The sequence below is a fragment of the Mus musculus genome, chromosome 3 (genome assembly GCF_000001635.26).
Source record: "Mus musculus strain C57BL/6J chromosome 3, GRCm38.p6 C57BL/6J".
In the NCBI taxonomy this organism is placed as follows: Eukaryota; Metazoa; Chordata; class Mammalia; order Rodentia; family Muridae; genus Mus; species Mus musculus.
Window position 1 is genome coordinate 52,954,592 of NC_000069.6, and position 13,771 is coordinate 52,968,362.

The window sequence follows — 13,771 nt, forward strand, 5'->3', positions numbered from 1 at the left end:
AAGCAAAATTGCTGGGAGGTTTCTCTTCTGTAAAATGGGCTAACCCTTATAAGCTTGTTGTGAGAATGACTGCACGCGTAGATGCACACCACTTGATAGAGAATCCAGTTAAACACTAAAGCATTTGGTTAAATGATCTGCTAGCGTCAGTTCCTCCCACATCTGCCAATCCAATTAACCGCATCCTCTTGGCAGAGAGAGGGAGAGTACTGTGCTGAGATCAACCTGACCACCTTGCCTGGAAGGAGGCCCGTGTGCAGTAATCACCCACACACTTTTGCTCGCTCCGCTCCCTTCACCTTTGACCCAGTCTACTCACTCCGGTTCACAGAGTGGTGAGCCAATATCACAAAGAAAAGGGACATTTCCTACCTTTGAAAAGAATGGGCAGAGACCCAGCAGACTTGTGGTGCCTGCCATTTCCCATCTGTAAATTTCTCAAAATACTTTCCAGTAAACGATCTGTTGGGGTTCGCGCATCATGATGAATAACGTTAAATGTCGCAGTCATTGTGTGCCTTCTAAATACAATGGTTTCTTCAGAACATGCAGTTGGTAAATTATGAATGGGAGATGGTTTCCACCAGTCTTCTGTTTGCCACAGAGGCATTATAGAAATGTATCAACTCGTAAAAGCGTCTGCTTGATTCCAACAACAAGTGGACAGCATAGTCATGAGTGTCAAGTTCAGTGTCACCTCCAGAATGTGGAGTCCTTAAGTCAGCGGGCAGAGAGGGCAGAGAGTGGATCTTCCTGAGAGCACTTTCAGAAACCACTCTCACTTTCACTGTTTGAAATGTCACTATCACAAAGTTGAAGGCTACAGGTTCATCGTGAACGGGTCATCCGATCCACCATCCTAGTGGGGTGGGGTCATCTAACCCCTGGACCAACTCCTTACTCCCTGCCCACTCAGAAAAAATGCTGCGGGGCGGGGAGGTTCGGAGGGGGGGGCACTATTGTGAAGAGCCACATGCCTTTCCCCAGTCCTCCCTGTTCATCTTCCATTCGATGCCAGACTTATTTAAACAGGCCCAGCTGGGGCTGTGGCAGCCCTCTTTATCTGCCTTCACATTCTTTCCTCTGCCTATTCATGCTGCTAAGTAGGGCTGGACCGGCTTCCTGAAATCTCGTGGGATGTGGGGGCTTTTCTCCCTGCAGCAGAGCCTCTGAACCTAGTTGTTTTGGGTAACTAATTTCCTCCCTTCTTCTCCCTGGAATACACAGAGCTTCCTTTGCCCAGCGTGATAGCCACCACCCCCCAACCCCCCTTCGCACCACAGAGAAGTTGGGACTGAGGTTGGAACCTCCCAGTGCTCTTGAATTTCCTGCTGTCACGAAGCAGGATTTCCTGACTGGAGATGTATATGGTTGAGGCACAACGTGGCTCTATCCTGACCTCAGCATCCTCCTCCTCCTCACTGTACAATATATCATATTTATGTCCCACGGTGATGAGCTCTGCCCTTCAGTCTTCACTTTGAAATATCATTTCCTTCATTCCTCTAGGCTGAACAAACCACAGAGTCCTTCGTCCTCTACCTACCCTTAACCCTGGTTTTGATTCTAGAAGTGTTTCTTTTCGTGTGCTTTGATCTGTAATTGGAAGGATTTCTGTAAGTTAAAAAAAAAAAAAGTTTAAATAACTAAGGAAGAAAATATTGCATGAAGCTTAGTCCTGCTAAAATTTCCTCTTCTATTAAAAAACAGCAAATAACTAAAAAAATAAAAAGATTGGTAGAAATACCTAAAAGTGTATGCGCTCTTTTGTTCTGTTCTCTTTTGTAAGTGCCGCTGCATATCCTGACAACGCCCAGATGTTTCCTAGACACAGTCTTTCCAGCCTTGCTGTTGGGGCCGAGCCTCAGAAGGGCCCGTCAGTCAGTTACCTTCATTGCTGCAGCGTGGCACCCACGCTCTCATCAAGGAGCACGGCTCAGAGATGCCCATACCAGAGTCACAGGCTGAAGCGGTTGCACTTGGTCAAGAGCAATGCCGCTAGCTTGAGGCTGGGCTTCCCTCCAAGCTCAGCTGGGTCGGAGCAGTGCACCAAGTTCACTCCTCCACCGGGCAACGCTCACTCCGGAGTTCCTGCAAGTGAATGGGCCAGAGTTCTACGTGTTGAAGACAACTCTTGTTCTTAAGCACATCTATAGACACCAGAGCGCCCTCAAGGGGAACCTAAACACTGGGGGCTCCCGAGCCACCTGCCTCAGCAGATGCCCGTGGTGGTGGGGCCAATTTTGAGACCCCAGTTCTGTCCTCTTAAAGAACTTATTTGGGTAGCCCTCCAATCGTCCCTTGTATCTCTTGGTCTTCACTAAGAACCTTATCTTCATCCAAACAGGTTTTCTTAACTTTGATCCTAAGGGAATAAGGGTTTGGAAATCTCCCCGAGGGTATCCAGGCATTGGCTTCCAAGAGACTAACACCTTCCACTAATTCCAACTCACTAAATGGCCTCCTTGTTCTAGATGAGGAATTCCCTGTGCGCACCCTGCTGAATCCGATGCTCACGGCATCCGGTGCAGAATGAATTTCTGTATAAGCCAATAGGATGGATCTGCTGCTCCTTGGTCATCTTGCCTTTCCAGGTAGCATGAGGCTACTCTAACTCACAGTTGGATTTTCCCCAACGATTCCATCCTTTATTGATAAAATTGCCAGCTGTCGCTCATAGCTCTTCTCTTTATCTGTGGTCTCTGTTACAAATACCCGAGATAAACCAACTTGCAGGAAGGAGGAGGGGCTTATTCCGGGTGGTGTTTCCAGAGGCTTCCATGAATGGTTCTGTAGTGTTCTTGCTCTGGGCATTTGGTCACATCCCATAACACACCATGGTGGAAGCATACAACAGAAGAAGCAGCCAGGGTCCCTAGACTCTCTTCAGAGGCACTTGGCTCCTTCTACTAGGTATGATTTAAAGGCCTATGGTCTCCAAGCACCACCTGTGGTAATTAACAGCACATGGTAAACAGGGAGATACTCAATGGCACCTCCTTAGCATCTGCCTCCCTTGAAAGTTCCTCTCCAAGCCAGTCCATCTCTAAACGTACCCAGAGTCCTGACGGCTCCAACACTGAAAAGTCCGAGTGCAAAGTCTCCTCAGGGGGACAAAGAAAATCCTTAGCTCTTAGCCCCTGAAAAAAAAAAATCAGTAGAGCAGGTTATAAACTTTCCCTACAAGGCAGATCAAATGTCTCCATTCCAGAGGTCCCCAATAGAGGTATAAACACCACCACAGAAGAAATACTGAAGAATATTGTTTCAAGTCTGTCACACGGGCTACAGGAAGGCAAGTTGTGAGCTCCAAAGGGCTTTGGAAGCACAGCCTTTGTGGGCTTGCTCTGCATGCGCATACCCCTTGGGTTGGCATCCTTCCATGATCCTGGTGTCTCCAAGTGCCTGAGGTCTGCCGTGAAGCCTTGGCTTCACTCTCACAGGCTAGCTATGCATCTCCCTGTGAGAGCTGCGTGCAGACGTTGCCCCGTGGCACACTGGCAGGGCAAGCCTCTGTGAGCCCCATACCTGTGCTTCTAAAGTTAGCATCACATGGACTTTAATGAAGGCCTGCCAGTGGTTAGAGTTGCACCAGAGCCCCTGGACCATGTCTAGATGAAGTTCTACATTCTTCAACTGCTAACCAGAGGGAAGTGAGTCGTAAGGACAAGGCGCCCTGAGACCGTCAAACTAAAATATTTTAAATGAGTTTAATTTTTTTAGACCTCTGAGAGCCGGTCATGGGTATGTTCTTGAGGAATTTTGAGTTGCCCACAAGTCCTCTTTTGTATTGTTCTAAACTTACTGCTATTAATTTTTATTGTGACACTAGCCTGGAATGTCACATGACTTTCTTTTGGGGGGTAAACTGCACCATTTTCAGATCTTCCCTTTGGCTGTTTCCTCTTCACTTTTCCTACCTATTTGACTAAAAGCAATGTGCATGTGTAGCCTGAATTTCCTACTGTCTTGATTTTTTTCTTTCTACCATGACATTCAGCCTTACGCAGCACAGACAGAATGCAGTCAAGTTCTTTGCCAGTGTGTAGGAAGGAGGGACTCTAGTGCAGTCTCCAAGAGGCCCTCCTCCGACTGTTCGGAATGAGCATAGCCTCTATGTTCACACTTCTCTCAGCATTTTCCATTTATTTTAGAAAAGCCAGCCTAAAACACTCTTATTGCAATGATAAAACTCGAAACTTATATGTGGTACAGGGATCGGGAAACAAAAGCAGCAAAGGGCGAGAAGGAGCTAAAGGAGGGAAAGCCAAGGTCAGCAAAGGAGGGAAAGCCAAGGTCAGCAGCCGTCAAGGATCGAAACCCTGGAGATGATGACGCAGTGGCTGTCAACATCACTTCTCAGAGAACACTCTAGGGTTTGTCTTGATGGCTAGGCTTTTACCCGCTCATTACAAATTGTGCTTCCAAACTTAAACCCAATGTGCCTTAAACTCAGGAAACAGCTTGGGTAGGTACAAGATTACAAAGTCCTGAAAATCCACCAGAAACAAAACAAAACAAACAAACAAACAAAAAACCCACCACAGTATGGGGAAAAACTAAGCCAGGTCACAAAGAAAGTTTCAAAGGACCCTGCTGGCCTAGGGACAGGATGCCCTACTGTCTGACACAGCAGCGAAGGGCCTGTTTTAGAAGACAGGGTTTGGGGGGGGGGTTCAGATGGGGGAAGGGTTGCCTGATCTGCCTTTCCCCAGTTCAGTTTTTGTAGGGCTTTCAATTAAGCAGAAACACATAGCTTCTACTGAAGAACAATAAACACAGCCAGCAACACTGCAGATCCTGCTACAGCTCGGCAGCACCTCTGCAAGGATAGCTTACTGCAGAATAAATAAAAACGTCACCTAAAAGTAAAAACTCTTACAACTAACACTGACTCCAACACTCTAAAGTCCCCTTCATGTGTACTCATAGAATACTCACTCGGAAACCCAGATCCGAATGACTGCAACTGGATTTTCACTCCAAGACAAAATGAGTACCTTGAGGTTTCTGTCACGTGGTTTAGATCACATGACCATGAAAGAGGACACCAAGGTGTGCCAAGCGAGGCACAACTGAAGGATGTATTTAGTAGGGTCGATAACTCTACAAGGAACACAGTGGGACATCAGGAAAAGCTCCAAAGTGATTCCTGCGTATGAGCACAGAGGCGCCAGATCTTCCCACGGCAGAGTTGACGGACATCACGTTGGTCATTCTAGGGTTAGAAGTTCTGTATTGAAATCAGGAGCAGTCATTTTTTTTTTTTTTCTGGATCATCACAAACATTGTCTTCAAACTTAAACCTAACATGTGTAAAGTTCAGGAGACAGAGTTTAAATAGTTATAAGATTACAAAGTCCAAAAAAAACATAGGATGGGGGGCAGGGTGGGAGAACACAGATCACAAAGAAGGTTTCAGAAGACTCTGCTGGTCAGGCAACAGCTGCCTATATTATATGACAAAGCACTGAAGGAACCTGTTTAAGAAGACAGAGGGTTTCATCCATGCATGGGTGCCCAGTGGCTCCATTGATATAGTCTAGAGAGATCGCCAGCTTAGATCTCTGACCCATATTCATCTGGAGATACCCCTCCGTCCTCAAATGGCTTCCTACTTGCGTAACATAAAGCAAAATGGCCTGTTTCTATTGCAGAAGGAATCATATCTCTTTCCATCTTCATGTTTCCCGGTGCTGTGCACCAGGCAGGACTGTGAGCTTTACACAGGTGAGCTCATTGCTGGGGCAGATGGCGCCCATCTACACACCCATGGCCATGGTAGGGGAGGACTCCAAGTGAGCGACACGGACCTGGAGCAGAGGGAGCTCAGAGCAGTTCAGTATCGCAGTTTTCTGGGCTCCCACGGGAATGTTCGTGACTTAGTGGCTTAAAAGTATCTTAGGCTTGCTCTTGCCTGGGTGTTCAGAAGTCCCCACAGGCTCCCAGCTCATACTGTCAGCTGTAGTCACAGCAATAACACGGTATGAGCTCTGTTTGCCACAATGCCACCACTGGGCAATAACGGAACGGGTCAACTTTAAAGATGTCTAATTCTAATTTGGCTCATGGTTTCAGAGGTTCTAATCAAGGGTTGATCATCTATTGCTTTCAGTCCTGTGAGAAAGTGACAGACTATGGTGGATGATGGAAAACAAGAAATAAAAAGAAAAGGAAAGGACACGAGAAGAACACGACTGCTCCTGGGTATATAGTGGAGGAGGTTTATTATAGATATGTGGGAGAGCTTACCCAGCGGCAGACAAAACTGGGAGAGTCCAGAGTGGTCATGACTCTGAACCATGTGGGAAGAAGGGGACGGGAAAGAAGAGTGGGGAGCCGAATTCAGCAGTCAAGAGGTAGTAAGAAAGTGGAAGAGACTTCAGTGTTGATGGAGCTGTTACCACCACCGCGGTCAGCTGAGTGTAACTGCTTACGCTCTGCAGTTACCCACAAGCTATGTCTGCACCTGAGGCTCAGCGTGGGCGGTTTCGGCCGGGGACCTGCTTATAGGACTCTCCCGAGTCACGTGAGCAGATGGACTCAGCTGACCTCGATGGCTGTGGCAGCTCCACCAGCACTGAACTCTCTTCCACTTTCTTGATGTCAGCTCCCCTACCTGGAATGAGCCGCACGCAGTGTGTCTAGATTGAGCTGACCCTAGGTCCAGCCTCGCTACCCCATGCTTGCTTCCCTGCCCACACTTTATTGAGCCCAAAGTTTGTAAGTATAGGTTTCTTTCAAAATGGCTTCACCCAGAGTAATGGAAAGCCCTCTCAGTAAGTCCAGGAGTCAGGCTCCTCTGTCAAACTCGTTTTGCAGCTATATATGGCCACTACCACTTACAAAAGACAAGTGATACTCAGATGTCAGGAGATTAAAATGAAACAGATTCTAGGCTCTTGGCTGGTACAGCATCCCCTGTCTTGGTTGGAGACTGTGTTTTACAAGAAGGAATGTCTGGCTGTGTTCGCTTAGCCTGACCTGGCACACAATCTAAGTTTTGTCCTCTTCAGAGTCACACACATGAAAACTGCCAACTTTAGCATCTTTTAAAAACAGCAGTGTGACACAGGTTGTCACCCTAAGAGTTTAACAGAGAGCAAAGAAGAAAGTGAAAGAATTTTAATATACTGTCTTTTCACTTATTACATTTCCAAGTAATGCCATTAAACTGACCTTGGGGTAACCAGGATTTTGTCAAAGACAATATTTACTTCCATTCGAGAAGTAGGCATTTCTTAACAAAGGGCCTAAGATTGAATGATACAGCTTTGTCTCCACCTGCAGGAATGAAAAGAATTATTTCTTGGTTTGAAAATACATAACGCTCCAAAGACTGTCATTAAAAACAAGGTATAATCAGTAATTCTTATGATTTACTTATTCAGTTTCCTATAATAAATTATTGATCAAAAGAGGGTCAGTTAAAAGAAATATATACGTGGTGTCAATCATTGTGCTTTTTTATAATTTAAAAATAGATTTATTTTTTAAAAAATATTTTATGTGTATGGGTGTTTTCCTACAGGTATATCTGTGCCCAAATGTGTGTAGTGCCTGAGGAGCCCAGAAGAGGGCGCTGGAACTGAGTTGTAGATGGCTGTTAACATCTTTATGGGAGCTGGGAACTGAACCCCAGCCCTCCACAAAAGTAGTTCATACTCTTAGCTGCTGAGCCTTTTCACCAACTCCTTATTTTTAACTTTATGATTGAGTTATATTGTACGTATAGAAATGTCCAGCCGTCAATGCACAGCCTGACGAATGACCACGATGGCCACAGCTGTGTAACTGTCACTCACAGACTAAGACGTCACCTGGGAAGCTCTCTCAAGATCCGCGCCTCCTCTTAACGAGGACGCAAACTCTTAGTTCAGTCATATCTCAGGAGAAAGGACGGTGAGAGGTAGATCAGAAACGCATGTTTTGGTCCCCGTAGCACGTGATCCAGGAGCTGCCCTGAAGGATGTCACCCGCTTCAGCTTCCATGGGGGTAAAGTGTCAGCCCTTGACCATCTATGACTCCTCACTCTGTGGTTTGTTTGTATGGCTTCCGACACTCTCTGCTTGGACTCTTATTCCAGTCTGGGTCTAGCTTTGTCTTCGTTTACCCGAGATTGTTCTGTAAGACTCATCCATGTGGAAACTAGACATTACTGATGCTTTCTTCCCTAGATATATCGGAAGGATTTCTTATCGAGTCATGGCTCATGGTATTTAGGGAGGAGTCTGGTCTGACCATGAGAATGAGGCATCCACAGGTTCCCAGCATCCTCCAGGTGGGAACCAACATTCCACACCTGCATCATGTCAGCAGATGGAGTTCTTTGCATGTAGCCCAGATGGTCTCTCCTAACCAATACAGTTCTGCATCCATTTTAGGTTACCTGGAGCTTCTGTCCCTCAGGAGCTCATGACTGTTGCTTCAGTGACTTTATTAGGTTTTGTTTTCCTTCAGACAAAATACTACAGTTAGGCCCTTTTCTATCGAGAAGGAGAAATTGACATAGTTCTCTAACTGCGTCTTGAGAAGGATGGCTTTAAGTCACACAGAGAGAGCACCTGCCTGTTGTTACACTTTTCTGTATCGAGCAGCTGATTCCCCCCCATCCCCTTTAGCTGACATAGATGGTTACTAGACCATAAAGTCTATTTCCAGGCCTCACTTTAGAATCAATTAAAGATCCCACCTGTACTGGTCCATAGAGCAGGACAACTTCACCTGCTGATGCTATAAACCCAGGGAAAGGACAAACAGGGAGGAGGAGGAAGCCAACGTGAAAACCAGCAAATCGCTAGAGGCTCTGTTTTCTTCCACTTGAAAAACGTCTTATTAAAAACACTTGTTAGACATCTCTAATACCAGACTGTTCTTGTTAAAGTTATCAGGAAAGAAAAAAAGAAAAAAAAGATACAAGTGGATGCTTTTCAGTCAGAGTTAAGCCCATCTCCAGGGGACACTAGGGAGACTGCCAGGCGCTTTTGGTAACAGGGACATAATAACTCTAGTGCATACATATTGTGGGCACACGCTAGCTATTCAAAACCAGATGGAGGAAACCGAGGAGTCGGGGAGGGGGAGAGGAGGGGCTTAGAGAATGAATACAAGATGAAATGGCCCCCAACTCTTCGCTATGGCTTGTTGTGGGTTGAAAGCTCACATTGTGTGAAGCGGCAATCAAAATACGGTTATTCAGCTTCGCAGACTGCATCAGAGGTACCAAACCATCCTCCCTAGCCAGCCAGGTTCTCATACTACCAAAAAAAAAAAAAAAAAGCCCACTTCGTTAACTACCCTGGTTTATAGTCCTACAGCCCACAGTCACTTTATATTTTCAGAGAAACAGTTTTAAAAAAAAAAAGTCTCTAACTTGTCAACTAATTTTGCACAGTCCAGTGAATAGAGATGAAGTCTCAGCCCTAATGTGATTTTAAAAAATAAAAAAGTCCTCCAGAGAGCCCGCTCTTAAGTACCCATGGATTCTGTGGGAGGGCCCCCCTCTTGCTCCCCTCTGGGCCCCTGTATCCCCCACTCCACCCCTTCACTTCTGCCTATTTTCTTTGGGTGAGAGCCTCACAATGAATAGGCAGCATTTTTAAGTGGGCCCTGGGGTGGGGGCACTGAGGAAGAGAATTGGAGGCCACATAGGGTCCTTGGAGGAACAGGAATTCCAGTACTGATATAACTCAATGACACTCGCAGCTGCCCTGAGTGTGGACTTTGTACTTAGCTAGCAGCAGTTCACCTCGTGTGCTCGACTCCTTTGAGACCATTTTCCAAGAAGAAAAGAAAGCAATGTGGTTCAGCATCATCTCTGCGCAGTGCGGACAGTCGCCTAGCCTGCTTTTCCTGCCAGACTTTTGTGCTGCAAATGGACAAGCTCATCTCTCTGTCTCCCCGCCTGCTACCTTGGGTGGCATTTCTTTTGGACCAGCAAACAAAGGGAAGTTGGATGCATTGCCATTAAGAGAAGGTAAATTTTGACTGAAAAAAAAATGTGCACCATAAGTCCTCAGATTTCCCTAAACAACACTGTGCACATGAAACACCCAAATGTTTATCCCAAAGTAGGGAGAAAGGATGATGCCATAGGAAACTACATCATCTCCTCTTGTCTTCTGTGTTAATCAGATGCCTGACCAGTCATAGTAATTTTCATGTGCTATGTTACTGTCTCCAGATGAGTTCATTTCAGACGAAAGGCATATTTCCTTCAGGAAGAGTCCGTTCCAGGACACACGTGCAAGCAGGTGACATTTACACTCCCTTGTGGTCTTGGATTTCCTTACGCTATCTATCCCAAAGCAAAGCTCTTCTACATTTATTTTGGTTAGATACCTGGAGTGGGGTGTCTGAAGCCCTCGAATATCTTGCGTTTGGAGGAACACTTCCTGATGCTAGGTTTCTATCTGGGAGAAACAAGTTCTAGTTTGAATTTCTGGTTTGAACTTGATGCACCCCTAAGTCCAAAGTCGTTCAACTTTCTGAGATATTCTTAGTATATCATGTGCATTTATACTACAAGAGATTAATCGGTATCTCAGAGACCCGACACAGTTATAAACTTGTTCATCAGCTGCCTGAAAATTTATCCAAATCAGGAAATATTGAGACTTTTCATGGGCCCTGCTGCGTAAATGGTTGTTAATTTGACTTAATGTAGGATGAGATCTGTATAGACTATTTATTTACTAGATTCTAGAACATTCTTAGAGTATTCATTCATGATAGGTCAGTTATTAGGGGTGAAATCAAGATGGGGGTTCCTTTTTATGACATCAGAGACCCATTTATGAGGTGAGCTCAGGTCAGACTCCCAGTGAGGCTCTGCTTTGATGGAGCCACAGGAGGAGTCTGAAAGAGTCTATTCAACGGCCCCTGGCTGTCTCTCGGTCTCTCAGAGGCATCAGCTGAGATTTATCCCTCTGATTCCTCAGGACCCCTGGGCTCTATGTATCTTCTCACCTCCATGTCGTTTGAATCTGAGAAGTCACAGGCTGGAGGCACTTCGCCAGTCTGCTTCCTCCAGAGGGCAAAAATAACAAGATTTACAAAGAAGAATGTGCATTCTCTGCCCTGAATTCCCAGGCCAGGCAGGAACAGTGCTCTGGTTCATGGAAGTCCAGAAGGACCACATGGAGGTTAGCTTGCTTATATAATGGGAACGATCAGTCTATGCCTCCTGTCAAAGATGACAATGAATATTGTTCTGCAGAGTCAGGATGCTTCCTGTACCTCTGTCGAAGGTCAAAGGGTCTAGAGAAGAACTAATAACCAGCAAAACTGATATTTATTAATCGCTTAGCTATAGGTCGTGTATTTTGTTTAGTTCCTTTCAGTAATTCTTTTTATTCTTACTTTATAAGGCAGATGTTAATGCTGCTTCTATCTTACCAGTGGAGAAGCTATAGCACAGGGATTTGAAATGAATTGCAACGGTCAAATGACGTGATGGTTCATATGTGTGCAAGTGCTTTGGAACTCTTTCTGAACTTGAAGTATAATTATCCTACTGTCTTGGTTTGAGCAAGTTGTAGAGACCAAATTCTAAAGAATACAATGATGTCTGCATGATGTTGAACACTTCCTAGGCTGGAGTTCAAAACATTTATTTCCCCTTTTAATTGGTTCACTCTCAGATTTCTCCCTCTCAGGAATGCAAGCAGCTTTGAATTGCTACAGCCAAGTCATCAGTGCACAGGTTGGTGGGTTTTTTTTGGTTTGGTTGTTTTTTTCCAGGTCTTGTTTGTTTGTTTGTTTTATTTTTTCTTGATTCTTTGTGAGTTGTACATTATGCACCCAGTCCCACTCATCTCCCTATCCTCTCATATCTGTCCTTCACCCTTTCAACCTCACCCCCCCAAATAACACACACACACACACACACACACACAAAACAAAGCATAGAAAACACCTCATCATGGAAGCTGTAATGTGTCACAGTGTGTCCCACAGTAGACTCCTCTGTCCACACATCTTCACATGCAAATGTTTGTTGCAATGGGTCTGGTTTGAGATCTTTGACTTCTGTGCACCGTCAATATTGGATCCTCCCTGTTGTCACCCTGCGTCATGGAGATCTTGCAGTTTTGGAACAGCAGGATTGACCCTTTCATGAGTCCCAACCATTCACGAATAGATTTTTGGGCTGGGTGGGCCAGCCAATTCAGAGTCCTGACTCTGGGCCTGCGTGGTAGCTGAGCTGTTCATCCTGCTGGCTCTCTATCTGCCCAACAGGGCAAGGTCTCCAGTATTGCTCTGGCTAGGCTACCCAAAGCCACCATGGGTGGGTGACAGAGTCCCCATTACCTACTTTTTAGTGCCAAAATACCTAATACATATTCTATTCAGGGGTCCATAAAGTCCATAGTGAAACACTTCCTAACTACTTAGATCCAAGGGAAAATGGTAGTGTGTTGATATTTTCATCACAGGGACAAATACCTGAGCAAAGGGAGGGATTTATGTAGTTCATGGATCAGGGGCTGTGGGCCATAGTTGGGTGGTTGTGTTGTTTCTGGGTGGTCAAGTAGAACATCATGGCTGAAATGTGTCAAGACGGGAAGCTGCCTACTCCGCAGTAGCCAGGAAACAGAGAGCCAGGCTCAGTCCCGGGCTAGAAAAGCCCCAAAGACACATTCTAAGCTAGGACTGGCACCTCCCGGAACAGTGCCACCAACTGGAGACCAAGGCTTTAACACCTAATTAAGCCTGTGGGAAATTCCATATTTAAACAGGGACAAATGGCCTTCATGGTGTGTAAAGGAGAGTGACGACATGTTGACCTGGTGCTGGCATATCAACATGCATTATCTTCTGGATAGACATCAATTCTTTTCTTGCCACCCCTCCATCGTAGCCATGTGGCTCCCCTGCCTATGTCTTAGGCAGAGTCATTGTCCCCTAAGTAATATGTTTTTCATCCCTGACCCTGACCTCACTTATCTTCCAGTAATTTCCATGGTTTCTACTCTAATAACGCCTGACAAACATTCATTGTGGGGGATGGGAAGTCAGAAAGTGGGGTGGAGAGCAAGGCACCACGGGCTCCTGTGACTCCTGAGTCCTGATCTGCCTGCTGCACACAGCATTAGATCTAAGATGGCTCCCAGCACGCCACACACCAGTGAGACAGCAAAAAAGGAACCGAGTCTTCACACGGAAGTCCTCATAGATGACCATACTCCCACTCCTTCTGAGTTGCCTCATCAGGCAGGGTTTTCATTGGAATGTGGTGATGATGGTGTAGTGAGATATGATTGGCTAAGGATTTAGGGACTTGGGATTGGCTCAAACACTGTATATAAGTGTATGCGCTGGGCAATAAACTCAGACCTATACCCCGATGCTGGTCCTTCCCAGAATTCATCATGTGACTCCATTGCCTCTCAACCCCACCCCACCCCATCCTTAGTCCTGTTTCCACAGTTCGTTCCAGCTTTACAACCCCTTCTAACTTAGTCAATCATACTCTTTAAGGATTCAGCTAAGCGGTCATCTAACCTGGTGTATCACTCACTGTACCCAACCTGACTCTGCTCTTGGCCCTCATCACTGCTGGAGTAGATGTCCCCACTCCACCTCCTAGTATTATTCTGCAGACAGCACATGCTCTGTCCATGTCCTGGCAGTCTTGATTGGACGCTTCATTACCCTGCAGGCAATAAACTCAGTTCTCATCAGAGAAAGTTCTTTATGCCATAGATGGCAGTTAGTACAAAAACTTATAACTGGTCAGAGTATAGAGAGGAAAGGTGCTCAGCCTCA

At 45.8% G+C, this 13,771-nt stretch overlaps 1 long non-coding RNA gene across 2 annotated transcripts; it reads right to left on the bottom strand.

Moving 5' to 3' along the window:
- Positions 1–1,584: 1,584 nt before the first annotated feature.
- On the bottom strand, positions 1,585–3,301 carry Gm30402. 2 transcript variants are annotated; one of them, XR_375653.2, is made up of 4 exons: positions 3,057–3,301; positions 2,497–2,948; positions 1,748–2,091; positions 1,585–1,614 (listed from the first exon to the last, which is right to left on the bottom strand). It is a non-coding gene; the product is annotated as a predicted gene, 30402 (long non-coding RNA). The 2 variants fall into 2 exon arrangements; XR_867282.1 differs by having other exon boundaries at positions 1,748–2,948.
- Between the last annotated feature and the right edge of the window lie 10,470 nt (positions 3,302–13,771).